Genomic DNA, 12,870 nt, shown 5'->3' on the forward strand with positions numbered 1-12,870 from the left:
ATCAAGATTATCGACAAATCATTGTCAACACTGTAGAATTTGAGGCTATGGTGTCGGATCATCGTAAAAAAATCAGTAATAAGCGCCTTAAATCGTGCTCGTGAAGGGCACACTTCAAGCAGTATATTCGATCAGTCTAGGTGGGGCAGCAATTTTCTCCCTGTAGAAAACAAGGTATATAAGGAATTGGTCGAGATTGTTTCGTAACCAGTTTTGAGTTCTGTTGATAGATTATCCAGCACAGCACTGTGGAACCGAACTTCCTACAGTACGTTTTGTACATTGGTGAAGCTTGTTTTAGTGTTTTATCCCTGACAGTATTTTAAACTTTCGCAATAGCCGCTACCATCTATGATTATGAGCAGCTTATGCGCCGGAGCTGTACGAAATAAACTTACAGCACCTTGTTCCCTAGCACTGCTTTTCAAAGCTGAACTTTCGTTCGAGATATGCTGCCACAGTTGTTGGAGACTGTGTCTTTGTTGGGTACCAGAGAAAGTGGTTTTAACATAATGGTACACTATCACAATTCAGCATTAATGTGCGTGAGTACGTGAACAACAGGGGCTCTGAACACTGGGTTGAGTGGGGAAGTCCTGTCCTGTAGCTAGAGTATCTGAACAACAGGTGCTCTGAACACTGGGTTGAATGGGGAAGTCCTGTCCTATAGCTAGAACAATGGATGAATCTCAAAAATGGTTCAAATGGCTCTGAGCACTATGTGACTTAACGTCTGAGGTCATCAGTCCCCTAGAACTTAGAACTACTTAAAACTAACTAACCTAAGGACATCACACACATCCATACCCGAGGCAGGATTCGAACCTGTGACCGTAGCGGTCGCGCGGTTCCAGACTGTAGCGCCTAGAACCGATCGGTCACTTCGGTCGGCTAACCGGGAGACACATTCGCATCTGTCACTACCTGCCGTAGGAAAGCTATCCAATGTCTTACTGGACGCGTACATTCACCACCTGAAGAACCTAAATAAATGATATTAAATATTATTCAATCATTTTCAAAATCGGAACACTACCTTTTGACATTCAGGAGAAGATTGTATCCAAATTTCAGTTTTATAACTATCATAGTTTCAGAGATAAAAAATTGCTAAAAAAAGTAAAAAACCGACACTTAGGAAACTAAATTCAGTTAGGTAATATAATAGCTTATGATTTTTTATTATCTAAAAACATAAACAGAACTCGTAGGGTGCAGAATTAATTAATTGAGATTTTCATATTAAAACTTTAATTATTTTTCGTTTTCGTAATATAAAAATCAGACAGAATTATTATTGATATCTAAGATTGTTGTGGGAATATATGTGAGTGAATGAGAGTGTGTACGTGGGACGTTCGTCAAATTTTAATGTTGCGTTATGTACTGTCTTAAGAACCTGCTAGAGTTACGCAAGCCTGTCGTGGGAAAATGTTCATAGGGAATTTACTCACTTTGCTGATGACGTTTGACTAGGTATGATTGCCATTGAAACGGAGCAGCCAGAAAGTCATCTGTAGGACTAACTTTATCTAAAGGATATTTCCCGATTTATTGCCTTTTCGTTTTCATTTATTAAACATTGCTTTAATATTTGTGTATCAGAATGACGTAGATGCGTCCGTATGTAAGGACTGGTGCAGGCCAGTTTTGGCGCGAGTATGATCATGAGCGAGCATTCTGATCGGCAGCGAGTATGGTTAGCCTATCAGAATTGAAACGGTTCCCGCTCGTTACTTGACCGTTATACTGGGAGTGAGGCCACAAGAAAGAAGTCTCTCGCTAGCTTTGAACGCAGTCATGTTACTAGTGCGAGTCAAAATAATGTGTAAAATGTAGGAATATTGAGTTCCTCGGGTTTGATACTCTGATGAAGTTACTGACAGTTTTGTGAAGTTTGGAAGTTCTAGAACTGTATTGTTGGAATGATATTGGCGTATGAAAATTTGGCCTTCATAGTATCTGCATGGCATGTTTCAGTATGCGATCACTGAGCATTTTTGGCGAGCAATGGTTTTTTTTTTTTTTTCAAATCCACCAGAAGGACCGAATGTAATAACTCATGTTAGTGGCGGAATTAATGACTATGAAAACGTTGTTTAACTCGGTTCGGATATGGACAGATTTCTGGCTGCTGTGCGTGCGAAATGAGTGTATGAATTGTGAACTTGAAGAAAATAACCAATAGTTTAAATGTGGACTGAATAGTACCATTTCTATGGTTATAAGAACAAATAAACATTTTTGTGTGATTTCGGACGTTATTTTCCAGAAGCCATTCCATTATCTTACTGCCCGATAAATTTTTTATTGACAGTTTTTCTACAGAATTGTAGTTCATTACCAGAGTTGCGCGGCCTCACTAATTGGAGATGTTGAAAGTTGCGAGCTCCATCTTCTTATCTCGTGTTTTCTACTGAAAATCTCGTGCTTGTACTCTTGTTAACTTTACTTTTACAGAGATCGCCAAAACTTTATTCTTTTTTATTGGCCCTGTGCGCAACAAATAACTTACTTGGTCTTTCTGTTGCCACTGCTTGATCTGCTACATTCCATTATTTAACAAAAACATAAAAAACTATTATTCATGCTGAGTGCAATGCATGTTCTGTATGGCGGCTCGTGCTGTTTCTGCGGCTGCTGCTTACTACAACTACATATAATTCAAGAAAAAGGGTTTGGTCAAATCTAAACTCGGTAAATGATAACCCAAGCTAAAAACTATATTCTGAAAGCGATTCTTTCTCATTCAATCAACAAAACGCTGGAAGCTCTTTGAACACTCGCCTCATTTGTAAATCTGCCTCCGGTGGCATTAAAGCAATATTACAAATTAATCAAACTCTTGAGACAGACTGAAATACTTCTCAATTGAATACATAGTGAAACAATTCGCTGCCAATTACAAAAGAAATCAATGACAAAAATCAATACTTAATCTAACAATGATTTCTTAAGAATTCAACTCCTATCATTATGAAAATTACCGTCTGTTGCTACGCACATACAAAAACCCTTTTCTTTAAATTAATAAGCGCACTGCAAATTATAAAAAATATCAACTAAATACCAAATGCTGTGTCGTTGCGGAAGGACACGGCAGTACGGCAGCTCGGCGACGACCCCTCGCCCAACACACGTGCGCACCACAGCAGGCGGGCTCCTACACTGGCTTCCACACTGCCACTAGTTAATCCGTGCGCTGCGAAGAGCGACAACAATATCTTAGATTCCAGAGCTTGTGTATCCAACTTTTACATCCTTAGACAGTATTGCCAACTATCAATATTAGATGATGTTTTTTTATCAACACTGCTTTTACACCATCTTTTAAGTGTCTACGTTGTCGAGTGGAGGGACATCGAGCAAACGCCGTTCTCAGGTAAGTGAATTTTTAAATTGCAGTCTACAGAGCAAAAGCCAACCCCGAGGGCGTAGTCTCGTACGGGGAGGAGGTGGAACCACGTAATGTACCCAGGAACATTGTCGTACATGATCGTTTGGTGGTTCAGCTGATATTATGTGGGCATAAAGTTACATGGGCGTACTGATCTACAAATCTTTGAATACGGGGCACGCACCAGTAAACATCATTGTGACACTGAATTCCCTACTTGTGCGTCTTTTCACGGGTGCATTCGGCACTGCCTTCATTTTGTTGCGTGTCAATGAGCGACCGCATCGAATAGCACAGGTGGAGGAGCTACTGGAAACAGAGGATATTCAGCAAATGGACTGGCTTTACCTATACCTCCTCCCCCCCCCCACCCCAAAGACCCGTCCCCTGCTTAAGTCCCATGGATCACATGTGGAATTCGTTGTGAAGATGCACTACAGCACATCCTCAAGCAAGAACTACCATCCAGCAGTTGTCAGTCACGTCGGTGGAGGAATGAATGGCCCTGACTGAGGCCCACGAGAAAGACAGGCCGCGGCGCATACGTCACGAAGGTAGTCCTGCGCTCGCTCGCTCGCTCAAATCAGCAGACAAACTACACTACTGACCATTAAAATTGCTACACCACGAATATGACGTGCTACAGACGCGAAATTTAACCGACAGGAAGAAGATGCTGTGGCATGCAGATGATTAGCTTTTCAGAGCATTCACACAAGGTTGGCGCCGGTGGCGATACCTACAAGGTGCTGACATGAGGAAAGTTTCCAACCGATTTCCCCTACACAAACAACAGTTGACCGGCATTGCCTGGTGAAACGTTGTTGTGATGCCTCGTGTAAGGAGGAGAAATGCGTTCCATCACGTTTCCGACTTTGATCAAGGTCGGATTGTAGCCTATCGCGACTACGGTTTATCGTATCGCGACATTGCTGCTCGCGTTGGTCGACATCCAATGACTGTTAGCAGAATATGGAATCGGTGGGTTCAGGAGGGTAATACGGAACGCCGTGCTGGATCCCAACGGCCCCGTATCACTAGCAGTCGAGATGAAAGGCATCTTATCCGCATGGCTGTAACGGATCGTGCAGCCACGTCTCCATCCCTGAGTCAACAGATGGGGAAGTTCGCTAGAGAACAACCATCTGCACGAACAGTTCGACGACGTTTGCAGCAGCATGGACTATCGGCTTGGAGACCATGGCTACGGTTACCCTTGACGCTACATCACAGACAGGAGCGCCTTCGATGGTGTACTCAACGACGAACCTGCGTGCACGAATGGCAAAACGCCAGTGTTTCGTATGAAACCAGGTTCTGTTTACAGCATCATAGTGGTCTCATCCGTGTTTGGCGACATGGCGGTGAACGCATGTATCCGTCAGCGTCATACTGGCGTATCACCCGGCGTGATGGTATGGGGTGCCATTGGCTACACGTCTCGGTCATCTCTCGTTCGCATTACGCCACTTTGAACAGTGGACGTTACATTTCAGATGTGTTACGACCCGTGCACTACCCTTCATTCGATCCCTGCGAAACGCTTCATTTCAGCAGGATAATGCATGACCGGATGTTGCAGGTCCTGTACGGGCCTTTCTGGATACAGAAAATGTTCGACTGCTGCCCTGGCCAACACATTCTCCAGATCTCTCACCAATTCACAACGTCTCGTCAATGGTGGCGGAGCAACTGGGTCATCACAAGACGCCAGTCACTGCTCCTGATGAACTATGGTATCGTGTTGAAGCTGCATGGGCAGCTGTACCTGTACACGCCATCCAAGCTCTGTTTGACTTAATGCCCAGGCGTATTAAGGCCGTTTTTGCTGCCAGAGGTGGTTGTTATGGGTACTGATTTCTCAAGATCTATGCACCCAAATTGCGTGAAAATGTAATGACATGTCAGTTCTAGTGTAATATATTTGTCCAATGAATACCCGTTTATCATCTGCATTTCTTCTTTTCTGTAGCAATTTTAGTGGCCAGTAGTGTACGTTTCTACACCTGTTAACTCGTAACAAGGCGTGTCCGTACAAACGAAAACTGAATCTGCTACTGGAATCCGCTATTATGGAATCTTACTGTTATTAGTCCTATAATGATGGGAAGTCCAGCGTACAGTAAAATAAAATCATGCTAAAATGATTATCAGTTGCATAAGGCACCACTTCCAGCATGTAATGAGTACCGTTAAGCAGAAGAGACTAAATGCTATAAACACACCGTTATACCATTACTATCGAGTATTGATCTCAAATTGTGCTGTAGTACTGTTAATCAGTAAGACTTCATAATAGCAGATTCCAGTGGAATGTGCAATTCTCCTTAGTGCGTACACGCCCAGCTGCGAGTCAACAGGTTTAGAAACGCATTTTGTCTGCTGAGCTGAGAGAGAGAGCGAGTTCAGGACTACCTTCGTGACGTACGCACCGCGGCCTGTCTTTCCACAACGTCGTCTCGCCCATCTTGTAACCTTCATGCAAGGATGTTGCGGATCGTGTACTGCTGTCCGTCGCAATCACACATCCTGTTAAGTAAGACGTCCTGCCGTCTGTAATGTGCAGGGGATCATCATAAGTGTCAGTGACTTCAGTGTAATTATTGTCTTTGAATAAAAGCCTCATTTGCGTATTTATTTCAGTTGTCTTCTGTACTATACCGGAGCAGTTCCATGTGCGGTCAAAGTTTCATCGAGGACGCTACCTGGCAGTGGCACATCATGTGAAACTTGTTTTTGTTCTTAAGTTCTGCGCACCAGTGAATATCCCACATAGGGAATTATGAGGATTAGAGAAGAAAGAGGTTCAAATGGTTCAAATGGCTCTGAGCACTATGGGACTTAACATCTGTGGTCATCTGTCCCCTAGAACTTAGAACTACTTAAACCTAACTAGCCTAAGGACATCACACACATCCATGTCCGAGGCAGGATTCGAACCTGCGACGTAGCGGTCACGCGGTTCCAAAGTGGAAGAAAGAGGCTTACAGACAGCCACAAAGTAGAGCAGATTGGGGCAAAAATTGATAATATTGGTACTAAGTACTGTAATGGGACATGCTCCTCTAGAATTATTTTTCCTCAACGGTAGTTGTCGATACCAGCATTATTTTTCAAATTTTGGACAGGTCAATAGTATCTCTGCCGCTTTTCTGAAAACTTTCATATAATTTTATACACAATATGTTATATATCAAGCTAAAGTTTATGAAAAGAAATTACTTTATTTTCGATGTTACAATCGATAAGTACTAGCTCTGAGTGTACAGTTAAAAGTATCTTATTTTAGAAACATTTGAAATTACGTATTATTTCACACACTTCCAATTTCTATTATTAATTATACAATCTAGTACTGTTTGCAATCTTTATTTCTGGATTCATTTATAAAATAATAACCGAAATTAATAGAAATTCACTTGTCAAGAAAAATTGTAAACCCTTCAGAATATTTTTAAAAAATTTCTTTTTAAAATTCAGTCTTGATCACACCACGTATGCTACAAGAACATAGGTGATCGGTTTCGGTCATATCACATGACCAACATCAGACGCATGGCATACTTCGAAGAGTGCTCCACCTACCATCTACGAAGGATGCCAAGGGTCTGATGATGGTCATGGGATATGACCGAAACCGGTCACCTATGTTCTTGTAGCATATGTGGTGTGATCAAGACCGAATTTTAAAAAGAATTTTTTTTAATTTTTTGATCGCTGTTCCAAAAATGTTAGTTAAAATTGTTCCTTTGGAATATGGTTGTTACTGAAAAGTGAAGTAGTAGTATTCATGCCTCTGATGTGATTGGACGTATTTTTATATTTTGGGCGAACAATGTAAACATTTGAAAGACTGTATGATATACTAAAATGTGACAAAATATATTAACGTAACAACGAAAATTCGGCAACAGCAATCTTCAAATCTACTTAGATAAATTCAACCATGAGGACATAAAATGTGAGAATTTCAGCTTCAACAATCAGGCCCCTAGAGAAGAAGAAATGGAGCCAATTCTACACGAAAAGCTAAGTAATCTACTAAGTCTATTGTAATCTTCGCTCCTCTCAAATTTTTCATAAAAGACTTTGCTTATTGTGGAATGAAGCTGGAATTAGGAAGGAGGGATTGGGGGGGGGGGGGGAGAGATTACAGTACCTGTAAGTAGGCTGTTCAGGTTTTTATGTTGGTAAAGCCACGCAGCGCTCTGTATGAAAATCACTGACTGTACTGTGTGCAGTCTGTGGCTGGTTGCCATTGTTGGCATATTCGCTATCGTAGTTCGGGCAGTTGGATGTGAACAGCGCGTAGCGTCGGGCAGTGGTGGATGTGGAGAGAGAGATGCCAGAGTTTTGAGAGGTTACTATAAGCCGACGATCTGGACGTGTGTCCGCCAGAAAAAGGAAATTTGTAAACGTGGATGTCATGAATTGATAGATATATATTTGATGACATTTGAACATTATTGAGGTAATTACATTCTTTGTTCTCTGTCAGAATCTTTCAGTTGCTAATTACGCCTATCAGTAGCTAGTGCTTTCAGTAGTTAGAATCTTTTATTTAGCTGGCAGTATTGGCACTCGCTGTATTGCAGTAGTTCGAAAACGAATATTTTTGTGAGGTAAGCGATTCATGAAAGGTACAGGTTATTGTTAGTCAGGGCCATTCTTTCGTATGAACTATTGAAGGTCAGACTGGGCTGCGCTAAAAATATTGTGTGTCAGTTTAGTGATGATCAGAATACGTAAAGACAGAAGTGTCTGAGTACGTTCAGTTTTACTCAGCTGTCTTTGTATCAAATAACGTAGAAGTTTACTATCACAGTCATTCATAATTTTTGTAGGGGGACGCTACATACCTTCTGCTATGCCCTTCACTGCTTATGGAGTACGTATGTAGACGTAGATGATAGATATTGGTGATACTCTTCTCAGAGTGAGACCATAGTTCAAGGTCGACAAGAGTCGCGTGCTAGTATGGTGCCGCAAATAGCCGCTTAGTGATTGGAGCAGTGTCGGTGTATTTGTGTCGAGGCATGCCGCTTGTCTGCCGGCTGCACTTGCTCCCCCTTGTCACCCGGCGCGCCGCTGCGCTTTGGAGTTTACGCGGGCGGAGTGGAGAGCAAACAGGACCTGGTTTCGCAAGGCCGCGCCCGCTAATAATACCGACCTCCAAGGTGCCCCCGGCCCTCTGCGGACGCCACGCTGACCTCACGCCGACGCCGACGCCAGGCAGATGCCAGCACTGCGCCGTCAACACAAACTGCACTTCAGGAAGGCGCTCGTTAGCAACACCCGCCTGAAGCGCATTGCGACACCGCTGGCATACTGTCCGACAAGGACGCGTGCTTGTGGCCCGAAGAGGATACAGCCGCCACGGGTACAGTCAAATGGGGACGTCCTCGGCATGGAAGCCCTTACTGAACGTTAGGCCGGTATTACACTATCAAATTTCTTTTTTAAAGAAGTCACTTGTCTTCTGTGCTCCGCAATGTGACATGTTACCACATGGAGCGCTAGCATCGCTGCAGCGTTCTGTCGTCTGTCGTGTTTTTATAAACATTGCTGGTAAATACAATTGGTATGTACCGACAACTACAAAATTAATAAAGGTGTATGAAGCTGATGAGGCGCCTTACAACGTGAGGCACACTGAATACAAAATAGATTAAGAAGATTGGAGACCTGACCTGACCTAACCTAACCTAACCTAACTCTCTCCTGTAGCAAGGAATCGGAGTATTACAGTGAGCCTGTCTTCTGCAAATGTAGCAGTTCTTAAGTGAATATTGTGCTTTTGATATGAGGATAGACTTCACTGAGCACATACAGAAATGTATGCTCATCCATTCTTAAGTAATTGATGTGCGACGTGGCGTCCTCTACTATAAGCTCACTAAGAAGTTTTGTTGAATGCTTTTATCTTGTCGTCGTAAAACCCACGGCTTCAGCCAGGTATGTTTCCTTTTTTTCCCCCGCTACTCTTCCGCATTTGCACATAGCGCAATTGTGGCACATGCAACTGCAGCGGTTAATGACAAGTTGTTGTTGTCAGCCATCTTGAACTTTGACGAAAAATATGATGACAGTGTAATAGCCCTCCTAGCGCTACATCAAAGATCTTTGTCAAATATATTTGACGGAATATTTGATCACATCTTTGATGAAATCTTTGACAAAGAAATTTGATAGTGTAATACCGGCATTATGTTTTATTTGCTCCTGATGATAATGCAAAAACAGTAATATCAGAAATTGAGTCTGCCTTGATGCAAAAAAATTGTTCAGGTGGCTCTGAGCACTATGGGACTTAACATCTATGGTCATCAGTCCCCTGGAACTTAGAACTACTTAAACCTAACTAACCTAAGAACAGCACACGACACCCAGCCATCACAAGGCAAAGAAAATCCCTGACTCCGCCGAGTGCCTTGACGCAAAACACCTTGTTATTCGTTTATTTCTTTATTATCACGTTCGTTGGATTGTATGTGGCTGCTGTTACACACAGAAAAACAAAACTTTTGCACTTTGTTTCAGATCCAGAATATTACGCCATCTTGCTGTTCGCGTGTGTCGCGAGAGGTGTATCGCATATGGCGAGAAAGGTTATGAAAAACTGTAGCGCGAATTACGACGTGAGTACACGAATAGCTAAGCAACAGTTTAGTACACACCAAGTAACTGGTTTCCACAACACTACCAAAACCCCAAGTATATACTGCTGACACACGAAGTTCACCTTTTAGTATTAGTTTACTAACAGCCGCTCACATGGTTGCAGATGGCATGATGTTCGCTAAGTAAAAAAAAAAGCAACAGAAGAAAAGAGCACAGAAAATATGTCGCAAACAGCGCCAATAATTGCTTAAAACATGCTGTAACATACAATAAATAAGGTAGTATGAAAGTATCAATAGAAAACTATGTTTCAAAAGACGAATTGTAAAAATGTAATAATGTTTTACTGTGTTTGTACAACCATGCCGTTTTCTGCATGTTTAGATAAAAAAACTGACGATGATGATATTTGTCGCCGAAACTATTTTGGGATAATAAAGAAATAAACGAATAACAATGTGTTTTGCATCAAGGCGGACTAAATTTCTGATATTACTGTTTTTCTATGCAAACACGGACCAAATGGAAGAGTTCCAAGATAATGTAGTCAATTTGTAGCGCTGTAGTTGGTGCACACTGAAGTGACAAAAATCATAAGGTATCTCCTAAAAACGTGTCGGACCTCCTTTGCCCGGCTTATTGCAGCAACTCGAGGCGGCATAGACTCAACAAGTATTTGGAAATCCTCTGCAGAAATGTGGAACCACGTTGCCTCAATAGCTTGTAACGGTACTTTGACTGCCGCGCCTCCGCCAGAGCAAAAATGTGATTTACGATCGAGCATGCAACAGATTTTCATAAGTAATTTTGATCTTCTTTTACTTTTACGTAGGTGCTTGTTTTAACAACTAGTTCTTTACTCTCTTGTTATCTTGTCTTCATACGTTTAAGACGTGTATTTTTAGGCGCTGATGTTAAAGAATGATTTTAAGTGGAAATTAAAACTATATTATGAAACGAACACACGGCGTCTTCAAGTTATTTCCGTAGTGATTCGCAATGGTTATCGCCAAATTTATAAATTAATGCAGACAGTGAGAACTTCAAGAAATTTTCATCAGACGGAGAACAAGAGGACCAGCGAACGATGAAAAAAGGACATCCTACACGAAAATCAAGAAGCATTCCAGATGCAGCCACGAAGACTATATATAATAGATACTACGTTTCTGACAGAATTATAAGGTAAATTTCAACTTATTTCTGATGCTATTTCCTTACAGTCGCTTTTTGTAGTGTTGCCGACCCAGTCTGCCATGCACGGTCAAATTACAGCACTATCTCAATCAGTAATACGAAGTCCGCCTTCTCCGTAACTTTTTCCGTCAAAATTCAAACCCCAATCAGATTTTCTATTCTGTATTTTCACGGCAGAACCCCGAGGAAAGGATACACTACAAGCTGTCCATAATTGCGAAAGCATCGCCGGTGCAGAATTTTGTGCACTAACTGACCTCTCGATGAAGTCTCACAAATGATGGGATTCATATCGAACGATCTGGGTGGCCACATAATTCGCTCCAATTGTCCAGAATGTTCTTCAGACCATTCACAAACAGTTATCCAGTGACATGGAGCATTGTCACCCATAACAATTCAATCGTTTTTTTGGGAACATGAAGTCGATGAATGGTTGTAAATGGTCTCCAAGTAGCCGAACATAACGAGGACGCAGTCCATTCCACGTAAACGCTGCCCACACCATTACGGAGCCACCACTACCTTGCACAGTGCCTTGTTGACAACTTGGGTCCATAGCTTCGTGCCGGTGTGCGCCATACTCTATCCCGCCATCAGGCCTTACCAACTGAAATCGGGACTCATCTGAGCAGGCCACGGTTCTGCAGTCATCTATGGTCGAAACGATATTATACGAGCACAGGAGAGCATAGCCCACTGACGCCGAATTTCGACGCACTGTCCTAACGGATACGTTCGTCGTACATTGATTTCTGCCATTATTTCAAGCGGTGTTGCATCATTGTTACCACTAACAACTATACGCAAAGGCTGCTGCTCTCGGTCGTTAAGTGAAGGCCGTCGGCTACTGTGGTGTCCGTGAGGAGGGGTAATGCCTAAAGTTCAGTATTTTCGGCACACTCTTGACGCTATGGATTTCAGAAGATTGAATTCTCCAACGATTTCGGAAATGGAATGTCCCATGCGTCTAGCTCCAGCTAGCATTCCACATTCACAGTCCGTTAATTTCCGTCGTGCGGCCATAATCACGTCGGAAACCTTTCCACATAGATCAAGTGAGTAAAATTGACAGCTCCACCAATACACTCCCCTTTTATACTATGTGTATGCGATACTCCCGCCATCTGTATATGTGAATATCACTGACCCATGACTTTCGTTACCTCAGTTTGTAAGTCCACAGCATGGTAGTGAAGCAGTGTGTACACAATGAAATCAAAAGTGTCCAGTCACCTATTACAGGATATCAGTAAGTTGTGTGGCTACCCTCCGCCTTTACGTCGACGTGAACTCTTGCAGTAAAGCTATCAAAAAATGGTTCAAATGGCTCTGAGCACTATGGAACTTAACTTCTGAGGTCATCAGTCCCCTGGAACGTAGAGCTACTTAAACCTAACTAACCTAAGGGCATCACACACATCCATGCCCGAGGCAGGATTCGAACCTGCGACCGTATTGGTCGGGCGGTTCCAGACTGTTGCGCCTAGAACCGCTCGGCCACTTCGGCCGGCGGACTCATTGAGTTGTCTGAATGTAGAAATGGCAACGCATTGTTCCTCAAGAGCCAAAGCCAGACATGTGAGGGGTCTGGGGCGAAGCATACGCTCTACCTCATCCCGGAAGTGTTGCACTGTTTACAGGTCGGGACTCTG

The sequence above is a fragment of the Schistocerca gregaria genome, chromosome 3 (genome assembly GCF_023897955.1).
Source record: "Schistocerca gregaria isolate iqSchGreg1 chromosome 3, iqSchGreg1.2, whole genome shotgun sequence".
Taxonomy (NCBI): domain Eukaryota; kingdom Metazoa; phylum Arthropoda; class Insecta; order Orthoptera; family Acrididae; genus Schistocerca; species Schistocerca gregaria.